Consider the following 10,327-nt stretch of genomic DNA (forward strand, 5'->3'; position numbering starts at 1 on the left):
TAAGGGTTGAAGGTAATAATCTACCATCGCAGATAGGTTGCTTGTGATGCTATTGCAACCGGAGATAATAGGTCTTCCCGGAGGGTGGAGGGGGTCTTTGTGTACTTTTGGGAGAACATATATACAGGGAATAGTTGGTTCTTTTATATTTAGAAAGTCAAACTCATTCTTATTAATCACTTTTTTATTATTAAGAGCATCAGTATTTAACTCTAAAAGTGCCTTACTGATTCTTAAGGTAGGGTCACCCTTGAGTTTTTTATATGTGTCACTGTTTCCCAATTGTTTATTTATCTCCCCTATATATGCCTCCCGTGTCAAAAAGACCACCCCTCCACCCTTATCTGCAGGCTTTATAATTACTGAATAAGAATAAAATCTGAATCCTGTTTTAAATAATCTGCACTATTATATATTTTTTGTCTTTTTACATGGTAAACTGTGGAAATCTACGGATTCAGAATAATCTGCTCTTGTGTTGATTACTTCCCTAACGTTAAGTATTACCAATTAGCTTATTATCCACACTGGTGATAAGTGTTTTTTCATGGAATTGTGAATGTGGTACTCTTCTTACATGAAAGGCTGTCACGGTGTTGGCCTTAGCTTCTGCTAGACGTGTGTCGGAGTTGGGGGCTTTGTCCTGTAAAAGCCCATACTTGATCTTCCACGGAGATAGAGCTGAGCGCCGGACACGTCAGCAATTTTTTCCAAAGGTTGTGTCGGCATTTCATATCTACCAACCTATTGTGGTGCCAGTGGCTGCTGACTCCTCAATTTCATAAAAAGTCCTTGGATGTTGTAAGGGCTCTGAAAATCTGGTATCCAGACTCCAGGTCGACAACAAAAAGGTCGACACACCATAGGTTGACGCCAATAGGTCGACACACCTTAGGTCGACATGGACAAAATGTCGACATGGAAAAAGGTCGACATTAGTTTTTCACAATTTTTTCTTTTTTGGAACTTTTTCATACTTAACGATCCACGTGGACTACGATTGGAATGGTAATCTGTGCCGAGCGAATCGGTAGTGAAGCGAGGAACCGTGCGAGGGGACACGATGCACTAATTGGGGTTCCCGGTCACTCTACGAAGAAAACGACACAAAAAAACATAAAAAACTCATGTCGACCTTTTTCCATGTCGACCTAAGGTGTGTCGACCTATTGGCGTCAACCTAAGGTGTGTCAACCTTTTTGTTGTCGACCTGGAGTCCCAGACCCTGAAAATCTATGTGAAGAGGACTGCTCATCACAGAAAATCGGACTCTCTGTGTCCTGTATGATCCCAAGAAAATTGGGTGTTCTGCTTCTAAGCAGACGATCTCTCGCTGGATCAGGTTCACTATCCGGCATGCGTATTCTACGGCAGGATTGCCGTGTCCTACGACCGTCAAGGCCCACTCTACTCGTAAGGTGGGGTCTTCCTGGGCGGCTGCCCGGGGTGTCTCTGCGTTACAACTTTGCCGAGCTGCAACTTGGTCTGGGTCGAACACGTTTGCAAAGTTTTACAAGTTCGATACTTTGGCCTCTGATGATCTGAAGTTCAGTCAATCAGTTCTGCAGGAGCCTCCGCGCTCTCCCTCCCGTTCTAGGAGATTTGGTACATCCCCATGGTACTAATGTGGACCCCAGCATCCCATAGGACGTAAGAGAAAATAGGATTTTGGTTACCTACCGGTAAAGCCTTTTCTCGTAGTCCGTAGAGGATGCTGGGCGCCCGCCCAGCGCTTTGTTTTCCTGCTATCATTATTTGGTTCAGTACAACTTCGTTTTAGTTGAGTACTGCATTGTTACTTGGTAAGTAATGTTTCAGCGGTTGCTGAGTTTTTAAGCTAAGTTAGCTTGATGTGCATTGTATGTGTGAGCTGGAATAAATCTCGCCACTATCTGTGTTAAATCCTTCTCTCGAAGATGTCCGTCTCCTTGGGCACAATTTCTAGACTGAGTCTGGTAGGAGGGGCATAGAGGGAGGAGCCAGTCCACACTCTCAAACTCTTAAAGTGCCAATGGCTCCTGGTGGACCCGTCTATACCCCATGGTACTAATGTGGACCCCGGCATCCTCTACGGACTACGCAAAAAGGATTTACAGGTAGGTAACCAAAATCCTATTTTTTTTTAAGTACAGTTAGGGCAGAGCTGTAACCTCGGGGGAGGGCACCATATTACTGCATAGCCCCAGGTGACAAAAATCAAATCCTAGTTTCAGCCCTGGTTAAGGGTTTTGATCAATACTTACCTTGTGGTAACTAAACCTGGGTACACACATATACAATTGCCCACCCATTTTCAAGATTTTGGGTGAACCGCCATTGATTGTATAGGTGAGTATGCAGGCATTATCTGATAAACGGCTTTTAACACTCCTGCAATGGTCAGAACCAAGCAGAGGCAGAACTCTGGGAGGCAACGGAGTCAGCTGCCGCCGGGCTCCTGCTTTGAAGGGGGGCACCTCTCCTCCTGTTCCACGTGTTCAGCGACATTAATCAATTAAGTTAAATGACAGCAGCCGGTATCTCTTCCGTAGCCGACTTCCCCACTAGTCACTGCACCTTACAAATCACACCCTCTTTGTTATAGATACACAGGAACCAGACAACTTACTGATGAAGCTATTTGCCCCTATAAAGGAAACATGAGAATTCTAACTATATGAAGTTATTTCTCAGACAATTACAAGTAACTTCATATACTGTAGTTAGAATTCTCATACTTCCTTTGCAAGAGCAAATATCTCCATCAGTAAGGTGCATGTTTCCAGTGTAATAGGTTGTGGGTTCTAATCCTGGTTATGACACTTGCAAATTAATTGGCAGAGAAATAATCAGCATTGTGAGGGACTGAGCAGATCTATGTAGTGTGTGGCTGGACCCCTACAAAGATCTGCCTAGTTACAACGGTTGTGTAGTAGCTTCATATAGTTACAATCTGCAGGCTTGTAATGCAGGTGCAAATATGTATATATATATATATATTTCTCTAACGTCCTAGTGGATGCTAGGGACCCCGTAAGGACCATGGGGAATAGACGGGCTCCGCAGGAGACAGGGCACTTTAAGAAATAATTTGGATTCTGGTGTGTTCTGGCTCCTCCCTCTATGTCCCTCCTCCAGACCTCAGTTTGAATCTGTGCCCGGACGAGCTGGGTGCTACTTAGTGAGCTCTCCTGAGCTTGCTATAAGAAAGTATTTTGTTAGGTTTTTTATTTTCAGGGAGATCTGCTGGCAACAGACTCCCTGCATCGTGGGACTGAGGGGAGAGAAGCAGCCCTACTCTCTGAAGATAGGTCCTGCTTCTTAGACTACTGGACACCATTAGCTCCAGAGGGATCGTACACAGGATCTCACCCTTTGTCGTCCGATCCCGGCCCGCGCCGCCGTCCCCCTCGCAGAGCCGGAAGACAGAAGCCGGGTGAAAGAAGCAAGAAGACTTCGAAATCGGCGGCAGAAGACTCCAGTCTTCAAACTGAGGTAGCGCACAGCACTGCAGCTGTGCGCCATTGCTCCCACACTACACCCACATACTCCGGTCACTGTAGGGTGCAGGGCGCAGGGGGGGGGTGCCCTGGACAGCAATTAGGACCTCTTGGCAAAAGTGGGCATATATACAGTTGGGCACTGTATATATGCATGAGCCTCCGCCAAAAATTGTACATGAAAGCGGGACAGAAGCCCGCCGTCGAGGGGGCGGGGCTTCTTCCTCAGCACTCACCAGCGCCATGTTTTTTCTCCACAGCACCGCTGAGAGGAAGCTCCCCAGCCTCTCCCCTGCAGTTACACGGTAGAAGAGGGTAAAAAGAGAGGGGGGGCACATAATTAGGCGCAAAAATCAATATAAACAGCAGCTACTGGGTTAACATTAAGTTACTGTGTTATTCCTGGGTTAATAGCGCTGGGGTGTGTGCTGGCATACTCTCTCTCTGTCTCTCCAAAGGGCCTTATGGGGGAATTGTCTTCAGATGAGCATTCCCTGAGTGTGTGGTGTGTCGGTACGTGTGTGTCGACATGTCTGAGGTAAAAGGCTCCCCTAAGGAGGAGATGGAGCAAATATGTGTGTGAGAGGGTGTCTCCGTCGACAACGCCGACACCTGTTTGGATATGTGTAATTAAGTGCTAAGGTGAATTTATTGCACAAAAGATTGGAGAACAGACAGGGAATCTACCCAGGTCTGTCCCTATGTCGCAGAGACCTTCAGAGTCTCTCAATGCTCACTATCCAAAATAATAGACACTGATATCAACACGGAGTCTGACTCCAGTGTCGACTACGATAATGCAAAGTTACAGCCAAAATGACAGAAAAGTATTCAATATATGATTATTGTAATAAAAGATGATTTGCACATCACTGATGACTCATCTGTCCCTGACACAAGGGTACACATGTTTAAGGGGAAGAAAGCTGAGGTAAATTTCCCTCCTCTCATGAGGAAAAAGAGCGGGAATCTCCAGACAAGAGACTGCAGTTTCCCACAATAATTTTCAGGGAGTATCCTTTCCCCACTAGGGCCAGGATACGATGGGAATCTTCCCCTAGGGTGTCACGTTTGCCCAAAAGGTAGCCCTGACGTAACAGCTATTCTCAGGGATCCTGCAGATAGCGTGCGCATTCTGGTACACTACTTAGACCGGCGATTGTGTCGGCATGGGTTTATAGCGCTGTGGCAGTGTGGACAGGTACCTTATCAGCAGAGATTGAGACCCTAGTATGTATATATATATATATATATATACACGTATATATAGAGATATATATATATTAAAGATGCTGTCTTAAGATAGATATATATATATATATATATATATATATAGTCTTGGAAGATCCTGCACTCTCATCAAAAGTAATAACGACGGCGGGTGCTCCTAATGACCAGAGAGGCCACCAATATACCACAACAACCACCTAGGTGGAAGGTGCACTCACGCCCAGAAATTAGTCTCTGAAGTCACTTGTAAATCCAGTATATTTTTATTCGGGTTCACTGTTGATGCCGTATTTCATCGACGTTTCGGTCCTTATGCGGACCTTTATCAAGATTGGCACTTAAATCACCTATACAATCAGAAACAGTTACAATTAATATGTATAAGAACCCAGATTTATTCAACACCAACACCACCAGTGCCTCCCAGGCCCTGAAGACTGTCACAAAAACCAGAAAACGTATTAAAAGGCTGTTTTTTTATATATGTAAAAAAGAGATACTTGGAAATAATCCACGTGTGATGAAAGAGACACCTCCACCATTAGGACTATCTGTTTAGATAGGCAAATGATTACCTGGACGGCAAGCCAGATCACTCAGATGTGTGGAATGGCCTTCAAAGTTGGCAACATGCCTGATCACATAATGAAGTTAAAAAGCCTATAACGTAGGGGAAGCTGCAAGGCGTAGTCACCTATTAGATAAATAACAGGGTAACTACACCATAAGAAAATACACTAACAACGTCATTTTGGAAAAGATCATACCTAGTTACATGTAGAAATAGCTCATGGCAGCTTGTGGGCTCTGTACATGTGTCAGACACTCAGTCTGTAAGGAGGCACAACAGGAAAAAATAATCACCAACCGTAATCATGTGTCAGAAGGGAGCTGCAGGAGAACCATACTCACTGCTCAAGTGTCCAGAGCCAAATGGAAGCTGCATAAAGTTCAGCCTCAGCTGAGCACTATTTAAGGATCAACCACAGGAAGTGCCAATTAAGGAGATTAGTATAAACCCAGTCTCTCATTAACTGATCACCTCTCAGATAACTAACTCAGACCAACTGGGAAAAACGTTACAGGGTTCACAGGACAGGCAGTGGCTATCGCTAACGCACGGCTACTTAAATGAGTGTATTTTAACGATTTGGAAGGGCAACTGCCGGAGACGCGTCTTTTGCGTTCCACCGACCGGAACACCATGCGTTCCATTCCGCGGAAGTGGCGCTGGCCGGAAGTCTCTGCGTTCCACTCGCGGAAAGAACCGTAATTAGGCTTATCCACTGGCTAATGTTTAAAGGAGGTGTACAACCTAGAGGGGGGTGTTCTCAGAGAATGAACACTCCCCCAGGTGGAATCATCAATGTACAGGTTCACTCATAGCTCACAGGGACTCGGAGGTATACCGGAGGTCTCCTCACGTATAATCCTGGATTAACCTATGTGTAGCCTGTCAATCACCACAGAAGAAAAAGAGTGCAAATGTAAATAATGATCCATAATATGAAATGTCAAAAATGTCAAAAATGACATAAGAGGGCACCAGATCAAATGACCACAACTCACCCTACGCATACAAACTAACATATATCTGATCAACAAAGGCAAATTGAATACTGATGTGAGTGTAATATCTTTATAGTAATACATTGGTATAATGTGGTAAAAGATTTTAAATAATAAAAGGGAATAGTGGGTGGTGTGGTCATTGAAATTGGTGGACCCTCGTGACTAGTATAGGACCTGGGAAGGCTCCGGGAAACAACAGAAAAATATATATAAAAAACATAAGCAAGGACGTATAAATAACTGTCCTTACTTTCTTAATCTATATACATAAAAAGAACATACAAAAATGAAAAAAATAAAACATAGAACATAGAACATATAAAACACAAATCGAAACCCAGCCTGTATGTGCTGATTGTATCACAGTGCCCTATGTCCCTGAAACATACAAAGTGTGTTCCAAGGTATCCAATCAACTATGGCAAAATAAAATTCTAAAGAAAAATATTAAGGGGGTTGGCCTCATTGAGGCCCTTTGGTGACACTGTATTGAGTTTGTGTATCCAAAAGCTTTCCTTCTGTTTAAGTAACAAGGTGCGATCGCCTCCACTAACAGGTGGCGGCACCCAGTCAATCAGCTGACACTTCAGGGCAGATACTTGATGTCTAACTGACAAAAAGTGCCGTGCTACCGGTTTGTCAGAAAAGCCCACATTGAGGGCCGTGTGTATGGATGACCGATGGTTTGCCATCCTGTCGCGAAAGGGACGCGCGGTTAGTCCGACATAACATAACCCACATGGGCACTTTAGAAGGTAGACGACATGATCCAGTCGACAGTGGAGATGATATCTGATAAAGATTTTTTTCCCTGTGTGTGGGTGATACAAAAAAGGACCAGTGATCATAGATCTGCACGTTGTGCACCCCCCGCAGGAAAAACTGCCAGGTTTGGCTTGCATAAGCTGGATTTGAGATGTGTTCTGTTCAGGGAAAATCGTGGGTCTCATTAGTAATTGCTTTAGGTTGGCCCCTCGTTTGTATGCAACCATAGGAGCAGGTGTTTTAAGAAAAGGCAAACTGTTGTCGGTGGCTATTATTGGCCAATGTTTCCGTAGGGCCTTTCTGGTTGCACTTGTGGAACCATCATACTGAGTGGAACAAATCATCCGATTGTTACGAATGGGGTTTTTAACCTGTTGTCCATGAAAAATGCTGTTCGCTTTATTGAGACAGCGAGTAAGTACACTGCTAGTGTACCCTCGCTCCAGAAAGCGAGAAGTGATCTCGTTACATTGTTGATCTTTGAGTGCTGCGTTGGAATTGATCCTCATGGCTCTGAGGTACTGGGATATGGGCAATCCTTCTTTGAGGGCTGGGGGATGATGGCTGCTAGCATGCAAGGTCAGATTGCGGTCAGTGGGTTTACGGTACAACGAGGTGTCCAGTCGGTCACCATTTCTGGTGATACTGACATCCAGGAAAGTGATGTTAGTGGCCGATACTGTGTATGTGAACTTGATAGGATTATCCAAAGCATTCAATTGGTTCACCATGTCAAGAAACTCAGACTCGGTGCCCTCCCACAGCAAGAAGACGTCATCAATGTACCGTTTAAAGAAGGCAATCTAGTGCCCATACCTAGGTAACAGGTACGTATGTTCATAGTGCGCCATGAACAGATTAGCGTAGGCGGGGGCCAAATTCGACCCCATCGCGGTTCCGGCGATTTGAAGAAAATAATCATTTTTATACATAAAGTGGTTGCACGTAAGAACCAATGAGGTCAGTTCCAACACAAACTCAGTGGGGTAATCTTTGCAGGGGCTGTTGGAAAGAAATTGACGTATAACATCCAAACCTAAGTGGTGTGGTATAACGGTATAAAGGGACCCCACATCCATAGTGGCCAGAAGAGTGCCTTCACTAAGATGGGTAAATGTCCGTAGATGTGTGAGGAAATCCCCAGTGTCCTTTAAATAGCTATCAGTTTTTAATACCAAAGGCTGTAGGATACTGTCAATAAAGACAGCAATTGGCTGTAACAGAGAGCCTTCCGCGGCAATAATGGGTCTGCCGGGAGGGTGAACTAATGTCTTATGAATTTTGGGCAGAGTGTATAGGATGGGACACCTGGGTGAATTGATGGTCAAATATTTTAATGTGTCTTCACTTATGTAGCCCTGCTCAAAACCTAACTTCAGAAATTGATCGATTTTAGATTTAATTTTAGGAACCGGATTGGTGGTTAATTTCTGATAGGTCATGTCATCTGCTAATTGTCGGTTGATCTCCATGTCATAGTCAGTCCAATCTTGGACGACTATTGCTCCTCCCTTATCCGCCGGGCGGATGACTATATGGGGAGAATCCTTTAAAGTTTTTAATGCTTTCCTCTCGGCTATGGACAGGTTATCAAACATCCTTTTGGGGGGTGAGCTCTCAGAGTCTCTTTGGACTAACCGTAAATAAGTTTTGATGCTGGGATTGGAGGATGGAGGATCGAATGTCGATTTGGGTCTGAATTGAGGTATCTCTTTGTTAGTGGATTTGTTAGCAAAGAACTCCCGCAGACGGAGGGAGCGGCCAAATTTGTACTGATCTATAGTTTGTTGGAATGAATTAATTCTGCATGTGGGGACGAAAGATAAACCTCGGGCAAGAAGTTTAGTTTCCGCTGGACTCAGTTCTACGCTAGATAGATTATTTAAAATCTTTTACCACATTATACCAATGTATTACTATAAAGATATTACACTCACATCAGTATTCAATTTGCCTTTGTTGATCAGATATATGTTAGTTTGTATGCGTAGGGTGAGTTGTGGTCATTTGATCTGGTGCCCTCTTATGTCATTTTTGACATTTCATATTATGGATCATTATTTACATTTGCACTCTTTTTCTTCTGTGGTGATTGACAGGCTACACATAGGTTAATCCAGGATTATACGTGAGGAGACCTCCGGTATACCTCCGAGTCCCTGTGAGCTATGAGTGAACCTGTACATTGATGATTCCACCTGGGGGAGTGTTCATTCTCTGAGAACACCCCCCTCTAGGTTGTACACCTCCTTTAAACATTAGCCAGTGGATAAGCCTAATTACGGTTCTTTCCGCGAGTGGAACGCAGAGACTTCCGGCCAGCGCCACTTCCGCGGAATGGAACGCATGGTGTTCCGGTCGGTGGAACGCAAAAGACGCGTCTCCGGCAGTTGCCCTTCCAAATCGTTAAAATACACTCATTTAAGTAGCCGTGCGTTAGCGATAGCCACTGCCTGTCCTGTGAACCCTGTAACGTTTTTCCCAGTTGGTCTGAGTTAGTTATCTGAGAGGTGATCAGTTAATGAGAGACTGGGTTTATACTAATCTCCTTAATTGGCACTTCCTGTGGTTGATCCTTAAATAGTGCTCAGCTGAGGCTGAACTTTATGCAGCTTCCATTTGGCTCTGGACACTTGAGCAGTGAGTATGGTTCTCCTGCAGCTCCCTTCTGACACATGATTACGGTTGGTGATTATTTTTTCCTGTTGTGCCTCCTTACAGACTGAGTGTCTGACACATGTACAGAGCCCACAAGCTGCCATGAGCTATTTCTACATGTAACTAGGTATGATCTTTTCCAAAATGACGTTGTTAGTGTATTTCCTTATGGTGTAGTTACTCTGTTATTTATCTAATAGGTGACTACGCCTTGCAGCTTCCCCTACGTTATAGGCTTTTTAACTTCATTATGTGATCAGGCATGTTGCCAACTTTGAAGGCCATTCCACACATCTGAGTGATCTGGCTTGCCGTCCAGGTAATCATTTGCCTATCTAAACAGATAGTCCTAATGGTGGAGGTGTCTCTTTCATCACACGTGGATTATTTCCAAGTATCTCTTTTTTACATATATAAAAAAACAGCTTTTTAATACGTTTTCTGGTTTTTGTGACAGTCTTCAGGGCCTGGGAGGCACTGGTGGTGTTGGTGTTGAATAAATCTGGGTTCTTATACATATTAATTGTAACTGTTTCTGATTGTATAGGTGATTTAAGTGCCAATCTTGATAAAGGTCCGCATAAGGACCGAAACGTCGATGAAATACGGCATCAACAGTGAAC

At 44.2% G+C, this 10,327-nt stretch overlaps 2 long non-coding RNA genes across 2 annotated transcripts; one reads left to right on the forward strand and one right to left on the reverse strand.

Annotated features, from left to right (window-relative positions):
• Positions 1 to 4,974: 4,974 nt before the first annotated feature.
• On the reverse strand, positions 4,975 to 6,089 carry LOC134900152 (uncharacterized). Its single transcript, XR_010173719.1, has 3 exons — positions 5,477 to 6,089; positions 5,285 to 5,403; positions 4,975 to 5,056 (listed from the first exon to the last, which is right to left on the reverse strand). It is a non-coding gene; the product is annotated as an uncharacterized LOC134900152 (long non-coding RNA).
• A 3,129-nt stretch (positions 6,090 to 9,218) lies between these two features.
• Positions 9,219 to 10,327, forward strand: LOC134900256 (uncharacterized). Its single transcript, XR_010173824.1, has 4 exons — positions 9,219 to 9,686; positions 9,768 to 9,831; positions 9,905 to 10,023; positions 10,252 to 10,327. It is a non-coding gene; the product is annotated as an uncharacterized LOC134900256 (long non-coding RNA).

This window comes from Pseudophryne corroboree, chromosome 1, assembly GCF_028390025.1.
Source record: "Pseudophryne corroboree isolate aPseCor3 chromosome 1, aPseCor3.hap2, whole genome shotgun sequence".
Lineage (NCBI taxonomy): Eukaryota > Metazoa > Chordata > Amphibia > Anura > Myobatrachidae > Pseudophryne > Pseudophryne corroboree.